The 12412-nt window shown below is 41.5% G+C and overlaps 1 pseudogene across 1 annotated transcript in view; it reads right to left on the bottom strand.

The window, feature by feature from the left end:
• LOC143597696 (zinc finger BED domain-containing protein DAYSLEEPER pseudogene) overlaps positions 1-12002 on the bottom strand; it is a 31940-nt pseudogene extending 19938 nt beyond the window's left edge. Inside the window, exon 1 of the transcript XR_013146977.1 lies at positions 11981-12002. The product of XR_013146977.1 is annotated as a zinc finger BED domain-containing protein DAYSLEEPER pseudogene (transcript). The remainder of the gene's footprint in view (positions 1-11980) is intronic.
• Between the last annotated feature and the right edge of the window lie 410 nt (positions 12003-12412).

Below are 12412 nucleotides of genomic sequence, written 5' to 3' on the forward strand. Positions count from 1 at the left end.
TAGCCACATTAGTATAAGTATGTGTCTCGGGCATACGTAATTCCAACAGGCGGCTCTCCCTGGCTTCATTTATATCCTTAAGGGCTTCTTCTTTAGCATCGGAAGCTGGGCCGCCAGTTCGTCCCATTCCTCATTCATTGCTAACCAGTCCCGGGTTATCTCCCGACTGGTGGAAATGATAAGAGTTTGAGTTTAATAACTCTTGGCGAATACTACGACGACGTCGCTCCTTTTCAACGGGAGGAAGACTCTCCTGCAAATACTCGAAGCATATGTCCACGTCGCGGAACGTTGAATCTCGGCGTAAAGACCAACGTGGACGATGCAGAGTAGGATCTTCCTCTTGAGGAGACGGAGATGTCTGAGGCCCATGAGCGAACATACTCACACCCCCTTGATCCCTAAAGTGATGAACATTATAGGAAGGTGACATACTGGTATGATCAGCATTATCCACCTCCTTATTCTTCACGGGAGACTCATCCGCCACTATGATTGGCTCCTCGGCGGTGTTAGGAGGAGGAGATGATGGCGGAGGTGGCACCTTTGAGCTTTTTAGACCTGAAACATCTTTAGAAAGATCATTCAAGGCCATTGACAAACGTTAAATAGTGGGTCAGAAACATGTTTGACCCATAAACAATTAACAAATGTGGAGTATTAAACTTACCCAAAGAAGTGTCTTCTAAGTCAAGCTGATGTAGGCGCGCATCCAAGTCAGCAGTAGGCTTCCGCTTTTTCGAGTTCTTTGACGGGGCAACCTTAGCAGGTTGAGCCTTGTGTTTGCCGGCTGCCTTGGAAGCACCTGCATCAGCAGTTTGATGCCCACCCTCAGTGGCGACGTCATCAGATGCGGGACGATTACCCTCCGCGGTAGCATCAACATCGTCATGGTCCGCCGCTTGACTGGCAGTGGCTTTCTGACGGGTCAGACCTACAGTCGAATGCACGACGTTAGTAGAAGAGCTTCCTCCACAGAGTGATGACTCTTCACTAGACGAAAAGAGTACAATCACCCTGCCGGAAGTAATAGCAGTCACGGGTCGAGGTTGTAAAATTCCCTCACCTTTCTGAATGGATTCTTGAACGTAATCCTCACCTTTAGCGTATATCGCCTCGGAAACCACAGGTTCCGGACGGAATGCGGTGGGAAATAAGAAGTTGACACTGGTGCGTTCCAAAAAGGGCACATCCCTTGGATAAATTGGACGACGCACCATCATTCCCCCTTCATGGTCCAACAGAGTATCGAAGGCGGAACCCTCATCTGCACAAATAATAATAAAAGTCAGAAATCAGACATTTATTAAAAAGAGGGAGCAGAAGTAACACAATGCTTACTCTTGTCGGTCCTCTCGTAGTAAGGCTCCAAGTCAGGGAATGGCCACTGGCGACTCATCTTCACACTCACCATCGCTCCCTCGTGGATAGGGCGCATGGGAATTGGCGTGGAGGTCAAGGTCATGAACCACGGAAGACTCTCATGAGCAGCGGCTGGAACCAATGGCATGATGTCCTCCGCCTTGCGATGAGTCATCGCGAACGAAATAACATCCTCCCTGATCCAGAAAAATTTTGGCTTCCAACCATGTAGGCTACGGATCCAATCCGTACCTATAACTTTCTTCCCGGTAGAAGCGAAGCTATACCACCCATCGCGGAAGGTCATCTTGTAGAAAACGACAAACATGCCGACAGATGGTTCAAAATTGCGTGTTTGGCAACAGAATTTGAAGTGTCGAATTCTCAACATCCCGAAGGTATGGACTTGTAATATATGTATACCATAGGTCGTCAAGACCGATTGCACAAATCTAGTTACCGGGATCCGGAAGTTTCCCGTCGTGAAATGGTCCATGTACACAGCCATCTTCTTCGGAGGAGGACTGGTTACAAAGGAACCACTTGCTGGACGCTCTGGTTCCTACTCAGACGCCAAACCATATACATTAACAACATCGTCGAAATCCTTCTTCTTAAGGTTCACAACGACTTCATGAATGGCAGGAGTACCCTTTTTATCTCCAGCCACCTGAATAAGAACGATAGTACGAAAGACAAAGAAATCTCAGAAAGTTCGAGTTTTGAATGTTTGAGAGAAAAAGAATTCGAAAGCGATAAGAGTTAAATGGAAACCACGAGTGATCTATTTATACTCATCGCAATTAATGCGACTGATGGAGTGCCAAAGGAGAGAGAAACCGCGGACCGTCAGATGGTTGACACGTCAGGCGGGAGATTCAAGAAATTTTGAACAGACTGTCAAAGACGTCACACACGTCTTGTCAGTTATCCCTTAAAGTCCTTCTCTTTACCACGTCATCAAAATTATTCAACTCACAGAAATTTCAAATTTCAAAAATATCTTCCAAGGATATTTTCCCTCAATCAGTCCATTATGTTCACTGATCCACATATCCCGCTCTTGTTTGACATCAAGGCCATGAACCGGATGATCTCTAAACATGCGATTGCTCTGAGCATAAGTCATCCCTTCATTGAAGCCCCTCGCGCGACCAAGCCGGGAGGAGGCAGTCATCAAATTGACGAAGCTGTCAACCATCTCAGGACTCCCCTTGATATGGCGGATGACCTGCCAAAAATAAAGAGATAAGTTATTTAATATCAAGGTGTGAAGCTTATGGTAAACAACAAATGAGAAAAAAAACTCACAGAATCAAGTCCCCAAGTGAGGAACCACTGATGATCATGCTATGCACGTTCAGCTCTCTTTCGGAACTCTTGGGACTCTTCAGCCATTTGTTGCCTCTCATTCAAAGTTGTAGTGGCGCGGGCCTCCGCCTCTTCACGGGCTTGCAAAAGGAAATCGTAGGCAGCTTGTATCTCGGCAGCACTTTTTTCTTTCAGCTCAACCCGTCCCTTTGCAACCTCAACTCTGCTTCAAGTTCTTGGATACAATTGTCTTGAAGGGCCACTTGATCTTCCAAAGCTGAGTTCTCCCCTTGAGCCCCCGCCAAGTCAGCTTTTTTCTTTTGTGCCTCCGCCCGGGCAGCCTCAAGAAGGGAATTCTGCTTTTCACAGGCTTCCTTCCATTGGCGGGTGGCGGCAGCACTCCGGTCTTGTTCACCCTTAAGGGTGATCTCTGCGTCCGCCTGCTTCCACTTGGCTTTACTAGCCACCAAGCGGTGGTCTTCAGCCTCTTTCTTCGCAGCTTCAACAGCCCAAGAAGCTTCACCCAACTTCCCGTCCATGGTACGCCATTCACGCAAGATTTCTTGGCTGCAGGCCAAAGTATTAGCCAAGGAAAAAGACAGATCGGTGTGAAGGTCATGGCGGGAACGATCACGCTGGTGCACCATTTCAGCAGGCGGCACGCAATGCTTAACAAAACTCATACAGGTCCCGGGATCAGAAAACCGGGACCCATTGGTAATATCCCATGGAGGGACGAACAAATCAAAATCATCCCCCAGGTTCGCATCTCCGTAATAACGGGAACCTGAGACTTCGAGGCGAACGGGGATTGAGGACGACTGTTGAGGATCATTCTACGTTATTGCCTCCCCGGCACCTCGGAACGCTTGCCCAATTTGAAAACCTCCTTCCCCACCAGTAGTTAAAGGGGAAGAGGTAGCAAAAATTTGTGGAGGAGAACGAGGAGGAGATTCGTCCGTCCTAAAGTCTTCCGCATTAACAGCCGGGCCGCTCTCCTGAAAACCAGTAGCAGTACCAGTATGAAAAAGATAGTCAAACGGACTTTCAGTCCCAGACTAGACGACTGGTTCCTCCACTGCGATCTCAGTTGGAGGGGTAGGCGGCTTGTCTTCTGCCTCCTTCTCTGGAAAAGGAGACGGATGTTTCTCAGACATGGGGTTGGGGATGGTAACTTCTCAGACACATCGTCCCCAAATATCGATGGGTCTGCACAAAAAACGCTATACTTAGCTAACGTTCCAGAGTAGTAAAATACAAAAAGTGAAACACATACCTTCTACTGTATCCATACGTTCCGCAAGACTATACTGTGGCTTCTTGGGGCGATGGATTTTTCTTTTCTTCTTTTAAGATCCTTCTCCATCGTCCGCGGTTTTTGCACCCGCATGGCTCGCCTGAAAGGACAGAAAAGTCCTCCTCTTTTCCAACTCTGCCAATAAATGTGAGACAGAGGAAAATTCAGAGGCACCATCATTAGAGTTCCTCTCCTCTTAAGAGGCGGAAAATTCAGAGGTATCATCATCGTCATCGCTTGTTGATAAAATGGCGATCATCCCATCAGAAGTAAGAGCATTAAGTGGAGGAGGGTTTAGAACATACGCACTTGTTTGAAAGGTGGCGTCCGAAATAACAGGTTCAGCTCGCACCTTTGTTGGAAAGAGAAATCGGGCCTTGGTCTTCTCAAGTATAGGTTTGTCACCTGCATCACGGATGATTTTACGGACACAACCCTTATCCTCAAAAAGGGCGCTAAACATAGAGCCCCGACCTAAAAATAATCAATCATAAGAAGCTTCGAGGAAGAGAAAGGACAAAAAGGATAACTTACGTTCATTCAAATCAATGAAAACAGGCTCCATAAATTCAGATGGCCATAGACGGCTCATGCCTATCCACACTAGAGCCTTCTCAGGTAGCGCCCGCATTGGCGTTGGTTCCGCCGTTAAAATACGATACCAATCACGACCCTCGTGAGCGGCCGTGACAACGTCTGGAAGATCGCTATTAACTGGACGACGGACCATGGAAACGGGCACCACGTCCTCGGATATCCAAAAGAACTTGTTACGCTAGTCCGTGGATCCTTTCTCGACTTCATAACCAATACTCCTATCGGAAAAACCTTGACATGTAAACCAACCGTCACGATTGGCAAACCGATAGAAGACCGGAAACCGGTCAATATCTGGTACCATGTCATGTGTTGTACATACGAATCGTAATGACGAAATCGCATTACAGCACGCGGATGCAATTGGGATAAATGGATCCCATATGCAGTCAGCACCTTCATGAAAAATTTCGTTATGGGAAAACAGAAATTCCCACAGAAGAAATAATCAGAATACACAGCCATTTTTCCAGTCGGTGGCAGGCTGGCTATAGAACCAGGTAATGGGAATTCTGGTTCCCATTTCCGGTGGGATACCATATGTTTCAATAAGTTTCTGATACTCAGCAAGATCCCATTGAACTTCTATTTCATCAACCTCGGTCTGAACTTTCGACATTATAGCAAGATTTGGTGAAATAGCAAGAGGATGTACGAGAAGTTCAGTATTTTATCAGAGAGAAAGCAAGAAGATAATCAGAAATCAAAGGCGATAAAACTTCGACTAGAAGGTATTTCCCACTATTTATACTCATCGCAACTAATGCGATGGGATATGAACAGTAGAGAGAGAAAATCATCACCTAATCAACAACCGCCACGTCACGCGGGAAATTCGAAAAAGAGAAAAAGTTGCACAGTCGGGTACAGTGACAGCCGTCATAAACGTTCCATCACCTGTTCACGCGCCTGCGAGTGGTCAACTTGTCCTTTTTTCATAATTATCTACACCAACAGAAGATATTTTCTACCAAACTTCAAAATTCAAAAACCCCTAAAATACATTAAGTCCAAAATTTCACCCGCAGAAAGACTTCACGCTGAAGAAACACTGGACTGGGGGGACTTATAGAGGTAGGGTACCAAAAAGACCCAAATACCCTTAAGTACCACCCGCGGGACATACGGATCATCCGCATAACACGGTAGAGGAAGAACGTCCTCACAGCACACGCGGAAGCATCCAGGCACCCTCAGAGGTCATCCGCGAGATAGGACACCTGCCCGCCAAAATGACCGGAAGGCAATACCAACTGGACAGCTGTCATGAACTAACTGGCCTCTAGAAGAGTATCCACGATTGTTACTTGAAGAATACGTGACTCGCTAGCCAATGAGCAAACGACACCTGGCTAGGTTGTTATAAACATGCATATGGCCAGGGTATGGTCCATCCTATCATAAGGCGACGCGTGTCTAGGTTGTTATGTCCATGCACATGGGACGTATAGCTCAACCTATCACAAAGGGACACACGTCCATGCAGTTATCAAGATCTTCTAGAAGAGAACAACTGGCCCAATCTCCTTCCTACATCCTTCGGCTATAAATACCTTGTCAACTTGCATGAGGTATTCATTCATTTCATTCACATTCACTCTTACTCACATATACTCTGACTACACTTAATCTGTATACTTCAGTACTTTCTTCTTTACGAACGATACTGATTCTCACGCCGGATGGTGGTTACAGGAAGATCCCCCCTCTTGTCCTTCTTGTAACGAGACTCGCGGTGTCTGTTTTGCAGGTTCCGGTCATTGGACTTTGGGAAGTTGTGCTCATACTGTGTTAGTAGTTATCGTATTTTACCCTGTGGACTTATTGGCTCCAGGACCCATACCCGGGGATAGGATCCGTGTTTCTTCAATTAGGAATATCACTCTAATCATAAAATTGATATCGAAAGTAGGTTTCAAACATAAAAACATATATGATTTTGAAATTCCAAGTACAACACCAACACTAGAAATCTACAATCAAGCATACATTCTACCAACACTAGAAATCCAAACTCTTTCGGATCTAAACAACTCATTTATGATTTATCTACATATAGCCTAAAACAATGACATGCTTCAACAAGCATTAAGTGGTTATGATCAAGAATTAGATCACAAGGGCATTTCTTGCTCTAGACAGCAGTTAAACTAAACATAAAGTAGACTACTAGATGATTACACTTCAATTGGTTGTGTGCAATAGATGATTGTACGTACTATCTTTGGTTTTTATGTAGAACATGGTTCGAATGAAAACCCTAAAAGTTAAGAAACATTTGAAAATAAGAGTCATTGTTAGAGCATTCTCATCCAACCCCTCATATTATGTGAGGGGTGTTTTTATAATTTAGAGAGTGATTCAAGGTGTTGTGAGTGAATGATTTTTATATTTTAGAAAAAATAGTGATTTTTCTGTATATTTGAAAAGTTACTGTTCATCCCCTATAATTTTTTAATATATTTTGAAAGTGGTTGTGAGTGAAGGAAAGAGAAAAGGTAATGATAAAAGGTATAAAAGTATTATTTAATTGAAATGAAGAGAGAACTTAAATTAGTTTTTGTGTAATTTTTGGTTTGAAGATAGAGAGTGGAATGAGAATGCTCTTGCACCCCTAGATATGAGTAATGAATATTTTTTTACACGGCCGGTACATTATAATAATTGGCCTGATAATAGGTTATACTATGTAGTGTACTTGTCGGCTGATAATAGTTTATACTAGTTAATATACTTGGATTTTTTTAAGTGAAAATTCCTAAAATGCTTTTAAAATGATTATTCACCATTAGATACAAGAACATATTAGTCATTGTTAGAAACATATAGTGTTTTCATCAATCATCGGTGAATTCAAGTAAACACAAATGAATACACTATCATAACTATAGTGCACATGGGTTAATACGTAATACATACACAACGAATGTACTGCCCTACGTTATTGAAACCCAAAACGGATGAATACATTACATGTAGTTCGATCTATTAAATTTTAGAAAGATTTGAAGAGGATATCTTTTGGAGATAACAATATTAAAAAGTAGATAAAATAGAGAATAAGAACATATATATGATCACACACTAATTCACCATGTGTCCACCCTTTGATCTCCTGCATGTTAAAAGTTATCCTTAGTGTCAAACTTCTCTCAAACCTTGATAGAGATCACTGTTATAGGTGTCTCACTAAAACGACCAGTGATCACCCAAAAACTTCTCTCTTTAAAGATAGAGATACGTTTACGCCCCCATTATGTTAAACATGGAAATGATCACCGATACATGAAGATTACAGGTGTACGTAGTATTTGTGCCAAACTATTCTACGTCTTTGCTGTGATTTGAAGCTTCTGATACTCTCTTGCTTACTTAACAATCTTGATCTTTGATTTGAATCAATGATATATAGGTGTCAAAAATATATATAAGTGAATTTATATGCAAGAAGTGATTTGAAAACGTTGAGAAATAGTTTGTTTAGTAGTGATTTTGTTTCACCCAAACTTGTTTTAGGTTAAAAAAAATATTGTATTAAGAAAACCGTTTAATGTCATTTGTAAACATACTTTTGTGTTTACTAGTTTATACTCTTATGATAATATCATGTTTGTTTCTTGTTGTAGAATGCGTAGTCGATTTATCATTGTTCAATCTTGTTTGTTGATTTCCAAAGTTGTTTCAGTAATGATTTGTATAATTTTCAGCAGATGATTCAGCACAATCGAACGTCAAACTTGCCACATCCCTTCTATCTTCTTTTTGCGTTTGCATCTTTCTAATTGGAGTTATTGACTATAAACATGCATAAGATTATCTTAGGATAACATTAAATCTATATGCTCATAATTTTTTAACATCAACAAAACATTTTATACATGCTTAGGCATGTATGAACAAACATTTTAATATAACTACAAAAATATCAATGTGTAAAAATGTCTATAAAGCTAGTTTGACGACAATACGGTGTGTGTATATGGATGCATATAAACATACACACCGTACACTAGGGATGAGCGTGGGACAGTACCCGTATCCGTACCCGTACTGGTACCCGTTTGTACTCGTACCAAAGATCAATAAAAACACGTACCAATACTCGTATCAAATTTTTCGGTATGGTACGAGTACGGGTACGGGTATTTTGGTACAATACCCGTTTTTGTACCACTTTTGCTTTTTTATTTCCAAATTTTCGACGATCATGAACCAGTGCCAGTATAAGTAACAAACAACCTGAATTAGTCCGGGTATCGGTACTTGCACATGTACGTGACGGGTACCAAATTAGTACATGTACCAAATTGGCCATCAATTTAATGATAAGATAATATTGAAGAACCTTAACTTGGTCGTCGATTTTAAGTGATTTGTTTATTGGTTTGAGTCTTGGATGTTATATTATTTAATTTTGAAGAAACGTTTGGTAATTGTACAATAATAACATGGTTGGAGAATTTATTTTATATATTAAATATGAAGAATTTCAATTAAACCCTTATATAATCCAAACAGGTACAAAATACCAAATGTACCCGTACCGTACCCGTACCTGTACCCGATTGTACCCGTACCAAAATTCAACAAAAATGAGTACCAATACCCGTACCGAATAGGCTAAATCGGTACGGGTACGGGTACAGGTACATGTACGGGTACGGGTACATGTACGGGTATTTGTGACAAAATGGTCATCCCTACCGTACACATTATTAACAATTAAAGGATAACCAGAGGGATTCATCTCATAATAAAACTAAACAGAAGATTACGTGAGACTTTACAAGATTGCACATTATGAGAAAAGACCAACAACACGGAGATTTAGATGATTATTAAACAATGGGTGACACCGTCACTGGCCAAGTTGTAGAGTTTTGGAATTGGGTTAAATAGATACCATGAATTAGAGAGATTTAAGCACATCAAACTGATATAAAACCTCAAGCCAGTGACCTTTTAAAATCATTAAGTAATTTAAAATAGTTATTTTTAAACTATGACTTTTTAAGTGTTAACAGAAAAAATGTAAAAACTATTTGTCTTGCATTTTGCAACTCCAATGTATCAAACTAGGTAACAGTAAGAAATATAAACAAAGTGATTAATTAAATTCACTGATAACACAAATATAATGTTCATGGTAAGACCATCATGGCTGGCGCCTCTCGTAGCACCCTCTTCACCTCTCGCAGCTCCTCACCTAGCCTCCGCACCTCTGCCTCCAACGACGTAATTCTCTCTTCGTGTGTAGGCTCCTCCACAGAAGACTCGTGAGCCATCTCTGACACTGGCTCCCGGTTCTGGTTTCTAACCATCGGGCAACCGTCTTTAGCAATATGGCGTTTGAGGTGGCTGGTTCCAGCCACTTTGGAACCCATGCTGTATGCAAATGATTGCCTGCATTGCTTACAGCAAGCTCTTTTACAGCCCGGGCTAACCGTTTCAATAGTGAAGTGTTTCCAAACCATTGACTTTTTCTTTCTACGTTTGGCCGGTGGGCTTTCAACATTGTTTGTTTGGATACCTAGATCAAAGGGCTCATAAATAACAAGAGCATTATTCTCATTGGGAACACTAGGCAGGTCGTCGGCGGGAGCAGCAGAAGACTCGTGAGCCATCTTACTGAGTAGAGTTGGCGCGTCTCGGTCCTGGTCCTGGTTTCTAAGCAACACCGAGCAACCACCTTTAGCAATATGTCGTTTGAAGTGGCTGGTTCCAACAACTTTGTACCCGTTGATGTATGCAAACGATTTCTTGCACTGCTTACAGCAAGCTCTTTTACACCCCGGGCCAACAGTTTCGATGGTGAAATGCTCCCAGATCTTTGAGGTTTTCTTACTACGTTTGTTGGGTGGGATGTTAACTTTTTTTGTTCGGGTTTGGATACCTGGCTCAATGTGCAGCTCCATATTAACAGGAGCATAATTCTCGGTGGGTGGGTCAGACTCGTGGGCACTGATTGGAGTCGACGGGTCCTGTTTCTGGTCTCTAACCACAACGGCACAACAATCTTTAGCAATATGGCGTTTGAGGTGGCTGGTTCCAACACGTTTAAAACCGTTGATGTATGCATATGAGTTCTTGCATTTCTTGCAACGGGCTCTTTTAATTCCCGGGCTAACAGTTTCAATAGTGAAGTGTTCCCAAACCATTGACTTTTTCTTTGTAGGTTTGACGGATGGGGTTTCAACATTGTTTGTTTGGATACCTAGATCAACCGGCTCAATGAGCATCTCCATACAAACCAGAGCATTATTCTCAGCTGGAACACTGGGTGCGTCGGTGGTGGGACCAGCAGAAAACTCGTGGGTCATATTTTCCGGGGCACTGAGTAGAGTTAGTGACTCCTGGTTCCGGTTTCCAACCACAACAGGGCAACCGCCTTTAGCAATATGTCGTTTGAAGTGGCTGGTTCCCACAACTTTGTAACCGGTGATGTATGCATATGATTTCTTGCATTGCTTACAGTAAGCTCTTTTACACCCCGGGCTAACAGTTTCAATAGTAAAATGTTCCCAAAGCATTGAGTTTGAGTTTGTGTTTTTCTGTCTACTTTTGGCAGGTGGGGTGTTAGCATTGTTTGTTTGTATGCCCGGCTCAACATGCATCTCCATATTAACCAGATTATTCTCTGTAGGAATAGAATGTATCAGTTCAGCATAACTACAGTATAATATTTGAAACTTTGATGCTAAAATGTAGAGTTTCATTAAATAAAATTATACAAGTTTCAAAGGAAGGGTAAAATTGCCATAAATATGAAAACGTTCCATATATGCTAATAGGGCGGACATATGTTGCCCCACGTAAAAGAATATCACGCATTGAAATCTCGAGCAACCTCACCCACACACAAATATATAAAAAATTTTCAATTACCCCCCTTGAACTTTCAAACGAACCAAATGAAATTTGAAAACCGACCCCTAATTAAATGTTAACCTTTTTTGAACTTAATTCTTAGGTCCGGTGTCGAATTGTTAAGCCTTAGCCTTGGCCTTGGCTCATGACTTCAAACCTTTTTATAAAGGAGAAAAGAAAGTTGAAAGAAACGGCAAACACATCGCTACAGAAAACCGACTGCCAGACATGACTCATGAGAAGCCAGCCGAAAATCCACCGGATCAGAACCAGATTGAATATAATTATTATCCAACGATAAAAAAGAGTTTCTGGGTCTGCCACGGTATGATATATGTTATATGCTGGGTAAATATGATATAAGAGGTTTTTTTAGGGACATATGGAATTATAAATCAGCACATTGTTTTAATCTAATAGCAAATGGCAATTACAAGAATAAACACAATTCATGTGATCAACAAACAGAAACATAACCCATCCAATTGAGCAAATAAAAGTAAAGAATGAGAGCAAATTATAGGGGAACAAAATACAAAATTATACCTGAAGAAGAGCTGCAGCAGATGTACTATACCGATCACCGAGACCTACAAAGATTTCTTTTCTTCGATGACAGACAAATCGATTATACGGACTCGACTTTTTATTTAACCCAACTCAGACACTCTAAACCGAATTCAAGAACGTCTGAAAACCCTAAACACGACTAACCCGAGCATTAAATGGGTAGGTTATCGGGTTAGTTTTTGTCAACAAAAAGCCCGAACAATCCAACCCAATAAACCAGAAACCCAAAACCAACCTAAAGAGTGTATTTTATTGTTTCTATCCATGTGTTTTGGTTTAGAGTATTTGGTATTTAAAATATTATGTTTTGTGGTTTGTTTTAGAACTTTTAAACATTATCATTTGATGATTGAATCTTTATGATATTTATTTACTAGCATGATGATATTTTGTGAATAAAACGTTTTT

This window comes from Bidens hawaiensis, unplaced genomic scaffold, assembly GCF_021521415.1.
Source record: "Bidens hawaiensis isolate Kalapana, Puna unplaced genomic scaffold, B.hawaiensis_p1.1 tig00048882_1, whole genome shotgun sequence".
Lineage (NCBI taxonomy): Eukaryota > Viridiplantae > Streptophyta > Magnoliopsida > Asterales > Asteraceae > Bidens > Bidens hawaiensis.